The sequence below is a fragment of the Papaver somniferum genome, chromosome 11 (genome assembly GCF_003573695.1).
Source record: "Papaver somniferum cultivar HN1 chromosome 11, ASM357369v1, whole genome shotgun sequence".
Taxonomy (NCBI): domain Eukaryota; kingdom Viridiplantae; phylum Streptophyta; class Magnoliopsida; order Ranunculales; family Papaveraceae; genus Papaver; species Papaver somniferum.
The window spans coordinates 548,087-566,849 of NC_039368.1; the positions used below are offsets into that span (position 1 = coordinate 548,087).

General features: G+C 34.9%; 1 long non-coding RNA gene across 1 annotated transcript; it reads left to right on the forward strand.

Annotated features, from left to right (window-relative positions):
• Positions 1-7,210: 7,210 nt before the first annotated feature.
• LOC113321529 lies at positions 7,211-7,913 on the forward strand. Its single transcript, XR_003346735.1, has 3 exons — positions 7,211-7,272; positions 7,526-7,598; positions 7,735-7,913. It is a non-coding gene; the product is annotated as an uncharacterized LOC113321529 (long non-coding RNA).
• The last annotated feature ends 10,850 nt before the right edge of the window (positions 7,914-18,763 follow it).

The following is an 18,763-nucleotide window of genomic DNA, read 5'->3' on the forward strand; positions in this document are numbered from 1 at the left end:
GATGATAGCTCTGATGAGAGTGATTCCAAGGATCTTATTGTTTTAATGCAAAAATATGATTAGGTATTTTGATTCAATTAAACATGAAGTGAGAGAGATAGTCTTGAAACTTCTGATGGACATGTATTTGAGGAGAGGTTTCTGAGGTTTGAAACCAAACATCTATATCACTGCCATTTTTTGAATGTGTGTTTAACACTGGCAGGTTAACTTGAATGAATGTAAATGTATTACACTGGTAGGTTAATGTGAAAGTGAATTATTTTCTGAAATTCCATTTCAGCAATGATTTTTTTTTTCAAAATAGTTTTATGCACACAACTTGTAACAAATGTTGTTACTTCAAATATTACAACCTCTAGGGATTTTGTGTTAGATATTATGACTACACAAGACAAATGTTGTGACAGAATGTTCTACAACTCTAGCAAGTGTAGTGACACTAGTATACACAATATTAATAGATGTTGTCTTTCAGTTTTCAACTATACAAGCCAGATATTGTGAAAAGGTTTTCATTTACTTTACAACATAAGTTTGTGTTGTCCAAGATAGTTCGACAATTCATACAAGTGTTGTGCAAATATTATTCATAATACTTGTAGTTGTTGTTGTATATGTTTCTACGATATGCTACTTATGTTGTCCACGATTGTTCTACAATACAAGCAAGATTTGTGTTAGGTTATCAAAAAAAATCGAAAGAGAATCACAACATTGACAAACTATTGTCGAACCATGAATCACATCACCCTTTACAACACTTATCATCCATTGTAGAAAAACTTGGACTTTCTACAATACCCCCGTTCCACAATGCATGAAATGGAGTTGTCGTAGGGGTACTGCAACTCTTATCTTGTGTCGTCAATGATGATTTTTCCCGTAGTGATACTCCATGCTAAGATATCACTATATTCGCGAGATGTTTATTGTTTTTTCTTCTTCTTCTTTATCCATTTTAGTTCCTATTTTCAGTATTTTTGGTTCTTCTTCTGTACCAAAATTTACTTCTTTCGTTGGCTCTGTTGCAGTGAAATTCGCTCTTGGTTCTCCCATTGGTGTTGACTCCTTAATCTCTTGAATTGGTTCACCTTCCTTCTCTGGTATCTCGCTTGGTATTCCTTTCCCTTCTTTCGCTCTAATCATGTATATCCGAAATTCTTCTTCTTTCCTTAACTCCTTTGATTTTCTCCAGCGATCCTTTCGCTTCTTTGCATGTCCTTCATAATTTTTTAAAAATCTACTTAATGGCAGATCTTCGCACTTGTAACATCTCCTCTAATTTCACCTATTCCACTTGGAATTGGGAATCTAATGCGTTGATGTGGTGTGGACGCTACGTCTTTTATCGCGTGCACCCATGGTCTCCCCATGGTTATTCGATATCAACCACACATAACGTTGTCTTCACTTCTACTTCTCCCAGCAATATTCGCATTGTAATCTCTCCTTTTGGTTTTGTGACTGTTTTATTAAATCCATGTATATTGTAAGCTGGACATGTCATGTCCGCATCTCTGTATCCCATGGCTCTGAACGCACGATAAAATAGGATATCAACAGCACTTCCGGTATCCACCAACGTTCTATTAATCACCCATTCTTCTGAGTTTTCCGTCCTTTCACCAATTTTGCTTCGCTCAGCCGTTATTGTAATCACCAATGGATCTGTTCGCTTTAAACATTCTTCCGGAATTTCATCTACTGCAAACGTTATCTTTGTTTTTTCCCACTCCTTTAGAGGAGATTCTTTTTCCATCGTCGTCACCTTCTTTCCTTTATAATCTCGTTTAAGTATTCTTCTTGTGATTCCTGCTTGAAATTCCGCATCAGAAAGTGGTGTTTTAGTTATAGAATTACATTGTATGCTTCTACCTCTTCCTTGTATCATCATGATTTTTATTTTTCCTGTAGATCCTATAGATTCTTCGCCTTTCATCTTTATCTTCTCCAGAATCTCCAGATCCAATTTTTCAAGATTCTACAAACTCGTTGACAGGAGTTATTACTCCAAGCTGTTTCTAGCGCCAAAATGTAGTTGCAGGAAATCCTACAACCACATCCATTCAATATTATGTAGTTCTCTATGTAATCATGGTGAAAATCATTCGTTTATTCATCAAGATCTTGAGATTGAATACAAAATATTACAAAGACTTTACTTGTTCTCCAAATAAACTTTCTCTCCTAATTTCTTGTCTAACTCGCACCTTAGAGATCTCAAAATACATAGTTTCCTTCCCTATATATAGGGTAATACATAGTGGATGACAGCTAATATATCCCTTATTTTAGGAATCACTGTGCGTTACAATCGCTCATGTACATTCGCTCAACTTCGCACAAATCATCACACTTTATTCGTGACTGACATCATTAAATGCGTCATCCTAATTTTAGTATATGCGATGATCTTTGCTTATATTTGATGACATTTACTTCGCATACATAATGAATGTGCGATATTTCACTCCTACATGTAAGATAAAGGTATAGTATTGATTTTTGTTTCTTAAGATTCACATGATTCACCTCTGACAGTTATGTTCATGAAAAGCTATGTAGATGTTTGTTTTTGTAGAATCACCACTGACAGTAGATTTTGTCACCTAAAAGATGTCTTGATATTTGTTTTTTAAGAATCAACTCTGACAGTACATTCTATTCGTTAAAAGATGTGTTGATATTTGTTAGTAAAGATTCACCTCTGACTGTATATTTTATCTGTAAAAAGATCTATAGATATTTGTTTGTCGAGAATTACCACTTGATGTATAAGTTGTTCGTGAAAATAGATGTTTTTTTAAGAATCACCTCTGACAGTAAATGTTGTTCGTAGACTTCATATGTAAAAACTTAGAAATACATAGTGTAGGCTTTATCATTTGTCCAGGTAATGAATCTTATCATCAATTTATGACAGTGATGGATTGAGAGATAAGAATCAAAGTCTTTCCAACAAAAAACCCATTAGAAACCAACAATACATGTAGTGATTCTTGTACTGTTTCATCTTGCCACAACTTTCTTAATTTCCTTGTTGCATCTTCTTTCAACAGAAAAGAGAAAAAGGATATGAATACCCATCTCTTTCAATGATAAGTAGGACACCCAAAACACTAAACTTGATGGATTCGTAATGTAGGTTTATATGAATAGAACGAAGCATACATTAGATGTGCCTATACGACTATTCATATGTTTTACGTCCGTAAATCCAACCGCTATGTCTTTGAGCGCATTTAATCCAGGGTTGTAGCAAATTTAGATCAGAGTTGACAAAGACGTATATGGTGTTGGCACAACGAGTAAAGTTAATGTTCTATCGACACTATTTTTGGGTTTCCTCTCATTTTCCTCTTTTGGTTAGTACATATGATTCTCCATCTCTGATTGGTTTACCATTATTATTTATTCTCCACTTAAAATTCACAGCCCCTCTGTTCCCCCCTAAAACCAAGGATTCATTCCCAGTTACCATGTTAAAGTTTTAAAGCAGCTTTTAGCAATAAATCTTGTTTCTGTTATTTGTATTCGTTAGGGTTCCCTTATATGGTTCATTTGTAGGCATATGTGGATTAGTTGTCCCTTTGATTTTGGAAATTTGGAATGCAAAAGCTCCAACATGAACGTTGGGGGTATTATGCAGCTCTTTGGATTCTGCACTTGAAAGTTTTTTTTCTTCTGAGAAGGTAAATCATCAACCTTGCAGAATTTGGCATCTGCAGGGACAAATAATGAATAAAAGTGCAAATTCAAGTTTTTTTTTATTATTTTTTTTTATACATAACTAAGCTTTGGAAGCCAATTGATAAGTGGGTGCAATTTCTCGCTGTTGCTCATATTTGGCTTCGCCGTTGACTCGAGCCACAAAAATCCATTCAATTTTCCATCCCATCTACTGTTTATGTGGATTGGAAGTGGTGAGGTCGAACCCCTCCACCAATAAAATGTTTTGATGCCACTGAAGTTGACCTGTAACAAAGGTGCGTATCCAAGGACAATGATGAACAAATGACGTGTGGAGGTCTAAATTCATACCCGTTGAAGTCCTATTCTCTGGTATCACCACCTTACTTTGGAAGCTAAATATATTCTTGCGAGTGAATCTCTTCTTTCTCATATCTTCCAGGTTTTGGGGCTACAAGGCTGGTGCCTGGTTGTTCTTGTACTACTCTCTTCAGCTTAGTACCCAAAAAGCATTTTGTAGTACACCGTACAGTGAATTAAAATGGAAAATCTTAAAAATCAACAACAATTTATCTTTAGACCCAGACATTGTTTAGTGCGATCCAAAGAATATCTCATCGGTCAAAAATTGTTTCTCGTGACCCAAAATTAGACTCTCAACCTGGAAATGGCGTGCGACTAGAACTCTTTGTTGTGATTTTGTATTTGTTTTGTGGCTAAATAAATCCCGTGACCTAGTCCATAACTCAAATCTATTATTATGACTAAAATGTCCCTTTGACTTATAACCCGTCTGATTGCTCAAAATTTTGAGAACCGAAATCTGCATGGGCAAATTATGCCCCAAAATCTACCAAAACAAAACCAGTCTCCTGAGTCAAAAACGGCATCATTTCTAATGATCCGCCATCTGCTACTTGACCCCAAAATCATTGATGAGTCTTTGACTTAATTTTGTAAAAGGTTCTTCTTATAAAAATCGCATCAATATGGGCCTTACCGTACAACGGCGTATATGAGCTACATGTGATTGTGGTAACACCAAAAAAGAAAAAAGAGACGAAGCAACCGAAAATCCGAAATTACAAGACTATCACATTCTATCTCCTACGAAAAAGAATCATGATAGGGCACAACATGCTTTGAGCTGCTTCCTCATTAATTTCTTATCTCTATTCTTACTTTTATTCTCCTCTGTGGGCAGCTTACACCATCAGTATTGTGGCAGGAATATTTGATACTCATTCATAATTACATTTACTTTGGCATTAACAAACAACTGCTGCTAGATTTTAGAAAATCTTGAGCATTCATTTCTACAAACAAATGTCAAAGTTAAGTCTGGAGGTAGAAAAATATTGACACCAGTAAATCTAAGCCATCATCATCAATGCCTATAAAATCAGATAGTTACACCCTCTTGTTCATGCACTGCATGGTGATCATGATGATGCATGATGTCATTAAAAAGAAAGTAGAGAATCATAATGCATTAAACAGACTGACTAGAAAAGGATGAAAAATTGTGATAATTTAGAAACAGGGATAAGAATTCACCTAGTCATATGTAAGAGAAATCTTGTTCTTTTAGATATTATATTTTGTTTCTATTGATTTCTTATTGGTTCTTTATAGCAACCAAATTAAGGATCAACGGTGTTATCCTACACTTGTTCTTTGGATATTTTTGGATCCAATAACCAATGAATCTAGGCTGCAAATGTTGTTGACGAGAAATAATTATTCTAAAATAGTCTTGGATATAAATTATGAGCATATGCACCGGTGAATTTTGAATTTAAATCTGTATTTTAAAAAGTTGCTACGAAATTTTTTACTAAATTTTCCACAATTTATTGATCGTGAGTAGACAACCAAAACAAAAGAAAAACACACTAAAAACTGCTTCCCTCAATGTTATAAATAGTTGATTTTGAGTGATTGGTGAATTCCACATGAACACATGCTCGCAAGAAAAAGAAAAGATTTGCGTGGAACGGGTTTTGGGTCGTTTAGAAATTTTTGCTTTAATTATTGGTTTACTTCCCCTTGGATGAAACGTTGCTTTCTACCTTACATGTGTTGTTGCGCATAACTTAATAAAGCCTGTCCTCTCTCACTCCTCATTTACTTCCCCTATTTATAGTCTCCTTGCTCTCTTCATTTCTCTTCGTCACAACTCAACGACCATATCTTTCACTGTCTTGAACAAGTGAAGTTATTGTACCACTTAGTTTCATTTCTTTACTTCTCTCCTTCTCTTCCATAAAAGGATGTCGAACAAACAAATGCAAAAACGTGTTGCTTCCATGAGAGAGGCTCTCTTTAAGCAGGTTTGTTCTTTCTTCTCTTCATGAACCAAACCTACTTGATATCAATATGTTTGTATATTTTCTTACTTCAACTGGAGTAAAGTTTGGATCTTCTTTTTGTGGCTTTTCATTTTGGTGCATTAGATGCATGCATGTACCCAATACTGTTTCTAACATTAAGCTCTGGATCATTCAATTATTAAATATCCTTACACAAGCTACATATATTGATCAAGGATTTTTGGACCTCAGTTTGTCGGTATTACCAACTGTCCACAGTACCCAAGTAGTTAGTAACAAATAGTATTCTCATCAAGAAAAACAAGCTTTTTCATGCATATCTTCATTAAGTTTAGTTTGAAGATTTAAATACAACAAATAAATGAAAATCCGATAACTCATTATATGACAACATATAATTGCTAGCTCATTTCACCAGAGATCTCACTCTTGTGATCTTGTGTTTGCCGATGATGTAAAAATGGACTGAACATGCACTAAGATTGTATATACAATTTAAGTTAGTACTAATTCTTGTTAACATTGTTGTTTTCCGCTTCATCTATGTGACTATGTCGGTTCTAATCGGTAAGAAGTAGCCATTACAGATCTTACGCTATTTTAGGATGCCCTTATTGATCTGTGAAATCTACTATGGATTTAGATACACAATTTCCTCTGATAATTAATGCAGCTATCAATATTTTCTCGTACTAGATACACGTTGGTTTAATGTTATTTGCAAGTATTAATTCTCGATCATGCATGTGGATTTTTCCAGGGATACTTGGATGAATAATTCAGTATGTTAGAAGAATTAGAGGATACGGAGAATCCTAATTTTTGCGAGGAAGTTGTTACGATGTTTTTCAGGGACTATGTCAGACACATTAGTAATATTGATCGGGCATTGTAAGTGAACGAAAAAAAAAAACAACAACTATATTTCAACATTTCTTTTCCCACATTATCTTGTTTGAATGAGATTTTTTTCTTGTTTGTGCTAACACGATAATATTTCTATTGTAGAGCGAAAAACCCAATTAATTTCGAAAAGTTAGAAGATCTTATGCACCATTTCAAGGGTAGTTGCTGCAGGTAATTACCAAACCAAACAATAAGATCTACTATGATGTAACTGTGTACCTCATTTAGTAGGTGAAAATTAAACGCAACTACATAATTACTATTGCAGCATTGGAGATGCAAAGGCGAAGAATGAAATTACACTGTTCAAAAATCACTGCACAAATGAAGATGCTGAAGGGTAAACCTATAAAATCTCTTATTCATTTCCTTTCCATCTAATTAATATTTTGGCTTTATTCTTCTTTATTGTTATGAATCACTTAACGACCGTATGCAATGATTTGGATTATGTTAGATTCTGAAGGTATTGCACATACGCATGCATGAAACATGCATTGTATTTTGGACATATCATGGACCACACATTTTTTTTTATTTTCCTTAATTTATGACAACATTATATTAAGTACTCAAATGCATGAATTATGCAGGGTTAGAGGAACTTTCGAGCAATTGAAGAAGGAATTAGCAACACTAAAAACTAAACTTGAAGCATATTTCCAGGTTTGGATTTTGGACTCTCAATACTATTTTTGTCCGCTAATCTTTAGAGTGGGTTGAATAATATAATATCATCAGGCAACAAGTTATATTCCATTCAAGATTAGAACTAAATTTCCGTTCTCTTTTGCTTCATCAGGCCGCGAGACAAGCTGGACCCTCCCAGACTGCGGATCGTCCCAAGTAAGAAATTAAGCATGGTTGATAGATGAATGCATGGCAACGACAACAAGGGTTTGAAACAGGCTGCAGATGTTCGGTGGAAGCGATAGTAGCTAGTTCATATGAACTAAGGGATTTAGTTATATGTAGGATTTTGATTTTCTTTGTAACGTTGAAGCTAGGAGGCTTAAGAATAAACCCATGTTGAAGATGCCTTTTCTTAATGAAAGTCGTGAAAGTCTTGGTTTGAATGTTGTTTTAATGGTTAACTACTTTTTACATGCTTTTTGGTCTATGATTTCAAATTGAATTCTCATAGGAAATGCCCAAACCACACCAGCACTATAAAACTTCTAATGATCACGAGTCCTTCATACACTCATATCGGCGTTATGATCAACCGTGGTACCATCGATATATATCTATACAGCTCCATGAAAACTCGGCTATAATGCCCTCTAAACCACATTGTCTGGCAACTACATGCTTGCATCTAGAAGGCCATGAGAACCTAACTCCTTACTACAATTTAATATGCATTCAATTTCACCACGAACGGTTGAAGCTGCATCAGAAAAAGGCAGCAAAAACGTGAGGTTAAGAAAAACTCAAATTGACCTAAAACACTAACATGATTTGTTCCAAAAAGAACTTCAAACAATCAGAAACAAAAAAAATGAAATTTCTTTAAATTAGAATATACAATTTTGACTTGTGCCAACTGCAACATTACTCGACCCCAACCTGAAAATAATATTACTTTCAGCCGATGACCTTGCATTCGCATCGTGATCCATACATTGATCCTCAATCGTAATATGAGGATTGTTTGGTAATACATTAGTGTGCCCCTTGCATGTACTTTTGTCTGTGATGATATATTCACTTTCAACTTCACAAAATTTATTCAAGCCACACTACAAGAAAACTTGGATTAAGCAACCATGCATTTTTAGTTGCAAAAGCCCATTTTGAGTCGCTCTAGCCATTATAGCCACTAAAAATGGCACTCGCTCTCGAGTTGCAAAAAGTGGGATTTGTATAGAGCTAGAGCAGCTAGGCACTCGCTCTAAATATGTTTCAACTACCATCCGTGATTAACTTATATCATTGGTTTAAGTTTATTCCAATTATTCTAAATTGGGTCGCTCTAAATATGCTTCAACTACATCAGTGACTAGCTAACATTATTGCTTTAAACTTACTCCAATCATCCACAAGTGAGTCGCTCAAAATATGCTTCAACTATCATCAGCAGCCAAGTAATATCATTGCTTTACAGTTATTCCAACCATCCAAGCGAGTAATATGTTAAGTTGACATACGCCTTAAGCAACTTAACTGACCAATAATCAGTTGCTCAAGGTTGTTTGAAGTACCAGATTTTAGTCGGTGTAAACTTTGAACTCATCTGAATTTAGTTGGTCTAATTACTCATCAAACATAGAATGTCCCGGTTCGCGGTTCGTTAAAAGACTTCCGGCCAATTTGACTCAAATTAAATAAATTAAAATTAATACAAAAAATAAATATGAACCAAATTAGATGCAAAATCAATTTTTTTTTTTCGAAGAAGAAAAGTTTAATGCAAAATCAATTTGATTTATTATCACTAAATTCAATTGACAACATCTGTTATTATTCAGAAAAATTACAGTCTCATGTTTTACAAAAACCAAAATTAGATAAAATACAATCTTATATCTTTGAAAAAATAAATTAGAATTTCATCATGGTAAGGAACAGCGTTAATACAACTACTTCGACTTTGAAGCACCCATCGAAGTTCTTTTAATCACTGGAAGAGCTTGAAAACACTGAAATATCATTCAAACTGTTCTTTTTGCTCTGATTTAGAGTACCCATTCCAGATCTAGTTTCTTCCTCCAAAAAAAGTGATAAACTTTGTTCCTGCATATATACAAACAAGCAAATCAAAAGAAGAACTAACTATAATAACGTAATGAAACTTAAACAAAAATAGGATGAAGAACTAAATCAAGAAACCAATCAATGATATTTTGTACCTTCTTCAATAAAGCTAGCTGAGAGGAGAAAATCTAACATGATTTGTTCATTCCAAACCAAAAACACTAAAAATCAGACCCATTGAAAAAAATTCAAAGGATCCTAAGACAACCATATTCATATAGCGGCTAACAGAAATTAACAGTGTAGACAAAAAAAAAATCACCATTGAAAAAAATCAAAGAATCCTAAGCCAACAGGAAGCATGAAGTCTTGATTAAACAAATCTTTATGGAAAACATGAGTATGAAGAGAGATGCATACAGATGCAGATTAGTATAGAGGAAGAAGAAACGGAAGTTATAATCAAAGAAACATCGTATCAACAATACCTAAACTTTGATAAACCAAACCAACATTCAAGATCTAAATTCCTTTACTAAGAAATGAACATCATTTATCAATACAACAACTCAATGAGCATCAATTAACAACCTTCATCATTTAGCACGAGAACTACTACGACAAAGTAAAGTTGAAGAAGAATATGAAAAGATTGTGAGAGGGAGGCGCATGGTTCAACTTGTTTTGAGAGAGAGAAGGAGGAAAGATAAGAGGCTAAAATGAGTGGATAGGAAAGGATTAGGGTTTCTATACGATTTCTATAGAGAGGCCAAATACAGACCGTAGGATTAGATGGAATAAAAACTAGATTGATGGATGGGGTTTATCTCATTGCCACGTCACGGAATATCTCTAGTAGGTTCTTGCTGCACATGTACCACGGGACATAAGCCCACGCGTCATTTTTCGATTTTTTTGTTTTGTTTTTTCTAAAAAGGAAAATATGTGAATCCGTATGAGTATTTCTTTTGAGTTAGTGTCGGTTGGATTATATGTCCTAGTTTTCTATTGGTTGGACTAAAGTCATACAGATTGTGATTTTCATTATTTAAGTATACATGCTTCAAAAAGAAAAAGAAAAAAAATCATTTAAGTATAATTGTGTTTTTTCTCGTACATCTAAATAATCCGTGATAATTTCGTTTATGTAGTGATTAAATAATTTTTTTCATATGTAATTCGTGATAATTCAATTTTAGTGAAAAGAGATTATAGTCCAGCTTGTTGCTCGGCTACCGACAAGTCTCTTGTCCGATAAGAATCTTTTATACTAATTGTATTTTTAAAGAATTGTATCTCCAAACTAAAAGGAAAAAAAAAAGGAAAAAAAAATATGATACTGTAACTGCTAATCTAATTCAAATAAAATCATTACTTGTGGGGTGGATTAAAATTATTTTTTTGGACCAAAGTCCTCTTATATAAGGAAGGTATGCATACCCTTGGATCTGACTTTCACGAGACGGTAGTGATACGCATACCCCTCGATCCTGAATCCATGAACTAATCAAAGGTATGCATACTATTGATGGTGGATTTTTTACGACGGTCAAGTTCGTAGCATCTATAATTATGTATCTCTGACCACATCAAAAACATAAGAGATTTTATCTCTAGCAACTTGATAGCTGAGTTTGTGTACTTGATAACTAATTCCAACGAGGATTCATAAATTTTGATATTTTACCTCTCCAGTTCATCAGATAGCTAAATCCACTAGTGAATATCGAGTCATTCCGAGTAAAACCATCGAATGTTGAGCAAAATCGAATGACACCAACGAATGTTGAGTCAATACGAGTAAGTTCGGTAAATATTGAGTAAATAAGGGAAAGTACGGTATGCATACCCCTTAGGTTTAAGTTCGGGAATAGGGGAAGGTATGCATACCCATTGGATCTGACTTTCACGAGCTGGCAGATACGCATACCCTTGATCCTGAATTCATGAAATAATCATAGTTGTGCATACCCGGTAGCAACCTGGCGCCTGAGTTTGTGTACTTGGTAGCTAATTCCACAGAGGAACCATTAGTTCTGTTATTTTACCTCTCCAGTTCATCAGTTAGCTAAATCCACTGGTTAATAATGAGTCATTCCGAGTAAAATCGGAGAATGTTGAGCGAAATCGAATGTCATAGGGGAATATCGAGTCAATACGAGTAAGTTCGATGAAAAATTAGTCAATAAAGGAAAGTACGGTATGCGTACCCCTTGGGTTTGAGTTCGATAATAAGGGAAGGTAAGCATACCCCTTGGGTCTGACTTTCGCAATATGGTCGTGATACACATACCCCTTGAGCCCGAATTTGTGACCTAATCATAGGTGCATACCCGGCAGGGGTGCAGACGGTACGGTTCGGCTCGGTTCTTGACCGAGAGAGTACCTGTACCTCCTAGCCGTGGTTCCAAAATTTTGGACCGGTACTGTACCTTGTACCTCAGTTCTGGTACCATTTGGTACACGTCCGGTACCAGGTACGGTTCCGGTACCAGTCGGTACTTTTCCAGACATAAATATATGTCTTCTTCTCTGACAATCTAAGTACCTGTTTTTTACCTATTTTTCAATATATTAAGTATTACTAATATCTCAAATTCTCATTCAAAAACAACTAATAAGTAGAATATTACTAGCAAACCAAACAAACAATGTCTTGAAAATCTGAAAAAAAAAGAAGTCAGTAGGCAGTAGCCACAGACACACACACTAAGTCTTGAAAATGAGAAAATCTGAAGAAAAAAAAGAACAACTAGCAGTGCATCTAGTGCTGCAGTAGTCTTGAATCTTGATCTTCTAATCCATGTCAGCAGCATTTGTGGTGTCATCAGTGTTGATAGGACCAAGTAACGCTGCAAAAAAAAGCAGTTAGTAACTATTACTATATCTATTACTGCCAAACACAAGTAATAATGTAATATGTTACCTATGCAATTTCAACATCATCATCCGGTATGTAATCAGATAAAAGATCAAGTTGTATTGGTTTCCTTAGCCAGCTTTGTGCAAAGCAATGCCTCAACTGTCCTTGTAGTTAAAGAGCTTCTACAAGGACTTAAGACTCGTTTTCCTATGCTAAAAGCAGACTCAGAGGCAACAGAAGACACAGGAATGGCTAATATGTCCTTAGCCGTATGTCCAAGTATCTTATACTTTGTACTGTTGGTCTTCCACCAACCACTAAGTCAAACTCCTCCTCATCATCTTCTCCTTCACCTTCTTCATACTCATCAATGAAATATTTATCCAACTCTGTTTTTCCCTCATCATCATTTGGGATTTTCTTGAACCTTACTCCTTGACATCAACTCTTTCATACGACTTGGTCCTGTCCCTGGATAGAACTACTTGACTCCTCCTCATGAACTGAATAGACATCCTTATATTCTTCAAATAGAATCTTAAAATCCAACTTAACAAGCTTCATAACAGATTCAACCTTAGAATAATTCTTCCCATACAAGAGCTCAAGAGCAAATTGTAGTCCTTTTTCTTTCTCTCTAGGGTCTAACAACATGGCAAAAAAGGTTGTATGGTTCATCTTTTCATAATCACCCCAATATTTGTTATACTTCTTAAACATTTTTCCATCCATAGTAGCAATAAAAGGATCTTCATCTAAATTATCTCTAAACTCAACTAGTTGCTAATATATGATAACTAATTTCCATAAGAAAGTGTTTGTTGTTACCTTAGTTGAGGCTGAAAATGCAACAGTGGCATCAAAGAATACTTTCAAACATTTGACAAGGCCTCTGGCAAAGATCCAGTCCTCTTAACATGGAGAAGGTTTCCTCACTACTACCTTCTTCTTCTTCTTCTTTTGTGCCTTCTTCTTTCCTGTCACCTCAATTCTTCTTGTTCTTCTTCACTAAATTATTCTTCTTCTTCACCAACATTAACATCAATATCAAAATCATTAGCATCAGGTATATCTTTCTCACTCTGTTTTGGGTAATAAAACAACTGCCGATATTCCTTGTCATACCTTTCTAACCTAATAAATGCTTTTTCAAACACTTTCACAAGGCAGAAGTTCCATTTCTGGACATGTTATCCCTATAAGTCCTTCCACAATAATTGCAAGTGGCTTCTTCAACATTTCTCCGAGTGAAATGGCGCCATATTTCCATCACTGACAAGAGAAGAGACTTTTAAAAACATTGATCACAATTCAATCTTAGTCTTAGAGAAGCGATTTAATGAACCAACAATTATGTAATTTCTACACAACCACATTCATATTATCTTGTAATTTCCAAACTAAGTTAGCTTATCTATGAACACAAGTAGTTAGACCTAACTCACACGAATAAGACATAATACATGTGACCAAGAAACTTGCAAAGTAATGCAACTACTCTCTCTTACCTATGTAAAACAAGGTCAAGAAATTGCACCAAGCTCCCACAATGGATAGAACCCACAATCCAGCAATCACCTAATAGAAAGCAACAACCTTAATCAACAAGTTGATAAATACCAGAGCCAAAGCAATTTCCAAATCTGATACAAACTTGCACAAACTTTGAGACATAATTAAATCATTCTATTGAACCTAACAGAAACAATCAAGTTTCCCAAAATCAAATCTAAGCAATAACAAAGAAGAACACATACTCCTCAACTAGATCAGTTCTTGAAACTCTACACCCAGTATTTTGGAAAAAAAATTAAAAAAAAATGAAAAAAAAAATCCGTCAATCTCAATCACAGGCATACAAAAATTAAAAACAAATTGAACAAAAAAGATGAAACAAATCAGGTGATTAAGAAAGAAAGAAATAAGGAATTTTCAGTAAAGATTACTTACCCCGTGATTAAGATTCTAAAATTGTTCTTCTTATTTTCTTAACATCGGAAATAGAAACACATGCAAAAATTGTAGTACAAAGAGATACGAACTCAGTTTGATGAAGAAACAAAGATTTGAGGGTTTTTTTTTACTTAACTTTGGTAGAGAATGGGTTAATAAAGAAGAAGTTCTTCTCCTTCTCAGAGAGAGGAGACGAGAAAAAAAAGAAAGAATGGGAACTGAAACCCTAACCCTATTATGTTAGTTTATATACCCCCTTTAATATAACGGCTAATACTGATCCCTTATCCCCTAAATATAACGGTTTTTATTATACGGGACTTTCGGTCCGGTACGACACGGTACTTGTATTGGACCGTGTACCTGTACCCCCAGACCTCGGTTCCTATTTTTTGGACCGGTACCTATACCTTGTACCTCGGTTCGGTCCAAAACCAGGTACGGTTCCATCGGTTCCGGTTCGGACCGTCGGTCCAGATTGGTTCCTGTGCACCCTTAATACCCGGCATGCATATTGTTGATGGTGGATTTTTGACGACGGTTAAGTTCGTAAAATCGCATCGAGAATTATGTATCTCTGACCACATCAAAAACATAAGAGATTTTATCTCTATCAACCTGGTAGCCTGAGTTTGTGTACTTGATAGCTAATTCCACCGAGGAACCATAAATTCTGATATTTTACCTCTCCATTTTACCTGTTAATTCAAATCAAGTTTCCGTCCACTTCACTTAATTTTGTAAGTTATCCATCAATCTTACCAAATTCGGCCGCCTCAATTAGTTTCAGTCAGATTTCATCGTTTCTTTTTTCTTCTAGTTATCCATCATTTTAACTAAACGTCCATTGATTTTAGTCAATTTCACCCGTTATTTATCAATCTTATCCAATATCGCTCAACCTCACTCAGATTTTTCTGGATTCCATGGTTTATATAGTTACCTGTTAATTCTACCCCGCTCCCTAGCATTGAGATTGCTTGATTGACTCGAGTCTTCCAAGCGGATCTTAAAAATGACTTCTTCATTTTTTACTTTTAATCGAATACCACATCCACATAAACAATTGTTTTCTTACACATTTGTGCATTTAGTGTTTAGGTGTAGATTTTGGGCCATATATGTAAACGTTACGATGGATCTCGATTCAATATTGCTAGTTTAGGGTTCCATTATAGATTTTTAATTATAGTGTCATTGATGAAATTTATTTCGGTTCCAACCAATAGATTTATAATTTCGATGAAAATTGATTAGTGAGTGGTGAACTATACAAAGTCAAATGGAAACGAAATAAACAAGCTTTATCCAAAATGTATATAAACGAAGTATGAAATCGATGAAATGTGGATGATTCCTATAGGGGAAGGAGTTAGATTTTTTCCCTTTTTCTTTTTGAAGCACGGGAAGAAATTAGATAATTTGTTGATAGAGATCGGGATAAACTATACAAAATTGTCAAATTTCAACAATATGGATGAATTCGACAAAATGTTACCGAATGATGTAATTGAAAAGAACTAATATTGAAAATTTTCTTTTTGCCCGATAAATAAAGAAAATTACATGTAAATAACAAAACTGATTTGTCTACGGAGAGAATGTATCTTGGATTCTCCCATATCTCACACCAAAACTTGTCCCCCTGTATTCCTGGCGGTGGATCCCCGGGCTCCCTTATTTGTGTGAGACGCGAGAGAACCCCAGTACATTCTCACGGCCATTGTAGAATTATTCTGTAGATAATCATTATTCCCGAAATATACTATTAACAAGTAGATTTGACTTGTCATGAGAAGAAAACAATGTGAACTCACCAAAAGGAAAAAAAGAGAAAAAAATATGAACTCATGGCAAAAGATACCAAGTACGATCCTTGAGATGGATACCCAACCAATAGAATACTTAAGTCTTGAATCCGACGATTGGTATGTTAATATAAGACTTCATGCGGATTACCACTCAATCGGACGACCACAACTGCAATTTCTAGTTGAGCGGCAAAAAAAAAAAAAGAATTGGCGGACATTTTTGGCGCCAACTTTATTGGATGGTTTCAAATTTTCATTGCCCCCAAAATAATTTGATGTCAAATTCAGCTATTATAAAAATCCCCCTTGAGATCTAGAATTCCTTGTTTCTTTTCCTATCTTATCTTTTGATTATCTTCTAAACCCCAGCACACAAACAAATGAAATACAGACAAAAACATATGAAGCGAGATGATCATCCAAGAAAACTCCTCATCTGTTGATTCAATATATGAAGCGAGATGATCATACAAGAAAACTCTTAATCTGTCGATTCAAAATATGAAGTGAGATGATCATAGAATTGATCAACTCTTGCTGTCATTTTTCTAAGTTTTGTTTTAATTTTGGGGGTTTTAACATACTGAGTCCGCTTTTAATGGGAAAAATCGAGAGGTTTGGTAATTAATTTGAACAATCTGACCTTAAAAGAGCAATTTTTGCGTTAAGTTAGCATGAATTGTTCAGTGAAAAGTGGATGGTTTATATATTTTTCAGTTCTTCTATGGGTTAAATAGTTAGTTCAATTGGATTTTGGATGGTATAGTAAATGAATTTATTGAAAACATGAGTACCATTTGGATCAAATAGGAAACACAGTACCATTGATATGCTGTATATACGTTTTTGATTTCTGGTTTGTGCTTGTATTTTTGTTCTTATCTCTAGTACTGATATTGGGTTTGTGTTAGAATTTTAATTTCACCGTGTTTAGTTGAAATTTTGATCAGGCATATATAATTTTTGTGTTTACTATGCATAAAACTTAGTAACTAATTGGTGATATTGTCGTAGAGGGTCAAGTATCATCTATTAAGCTTTAGTCATTTCAATAGAAATATGTAAACTTGTAATTCAGTGATGATGAATGGCATATCCGATGCTGATTATTAGGACTTGAAATTGGACACCAACAATTTTATCTTGAGGTTTTGGAGTTAAATTCAACTTGAACAGGATTACACAGTACCTAATCACAACAAATTAAGCTGGTGCAAGGATTACATACACCACTTTGTTTCTCCTTCATCATAGCTCACATGGGGAATGATTTATGCAAACCGTAAGATAAATTCTTTTGAAGTCTCGAGATCAAAACTGAAATCTCATATGGAAACTTCAAATACTGACCTCTCTTTTGAACGGGTGCATGGTGGCTACAATTTGGTGGCTCATAGAGGTTTTACTAATGAATGATTTTTTAGTTGGTAGTCCTTACCCCTCAAAGTAAATACCAACACGAGTACTTATGTAATTGCTCTTGTTTACTTGATTTAAATATCGAGCGACCAGATACTTTTGGTACTTGCTGAGAATTAATGGGTACATGTAAAAAGCAACAAACTTTTTAGGTAGTCGGAAAGTTAGTTGCTCGACTGTTAAAGCGACTCAAATTTTGGTATCTTGCTAAGATTTTGGTCGCTTAAGCTAGATTTTCTTGTAGTGCCAACTGTTTTTTTGTTTTTTAAAATAATTCAAGCTAACCGTTTAGGGTAATACATTAGTGTGCTCTCATTTGGTTGATGACAGGTAGTAGTAAGAGAATGTCATGATATGAACATTCAAACCCCTTCTTATATACGGATCCTTTAATAAATCATTTGCATCCCATTCAGGTACTGCCTAAAGATTTTTCTCAGTGAACACATGTTGCGGTTTCAACACGAAGCACTTTCATCCGCATGTACACGAATGATTGTATACAGATAGATCTACATGTCTGCGACTTAATCAAGGTGTATGTAGACACATGTTTTGACGCTCACATGACTTTACCAAGCTTTCGTTATGAGTAGGTTCTTATGAGTGTGATGGGGTTGAAAATGACCCGTATCCACCCACAGTTCACATTTTTATCCTAGATATATTGATTGATCGAACCATTCTGAATATGCACCACAACCTACACCAGTACAACACACAAGTTGGAGGAAGATTTATCTAACATAGCTTAATAGCCTTGATTAAGATAGTTTATGGATTTCAGAGAGGGAAATTGAGAAGAGATTGAAATTGATCTGTGAATTGTGAGTGGAAATTGGGAATTGGGGTTGGTATTTATAGTGAGAACATTGATGTGAGGTGGGATTAGTAATCAATTTTGATCGTTTTCAGTAATGTTTATCGACGGGTGTTATTACTTTAAGATGTTTCATTCGGATCGCAAATATTTTTATCGACGGTTGCGAGTGATATGAGTCTCATACGGATCGATAAAAGTTTATCATGGGTGGTAAATTGTGTAACACGGATCGTAATCCTAGCGCGCTAATTTTTGGTTTTTCTCC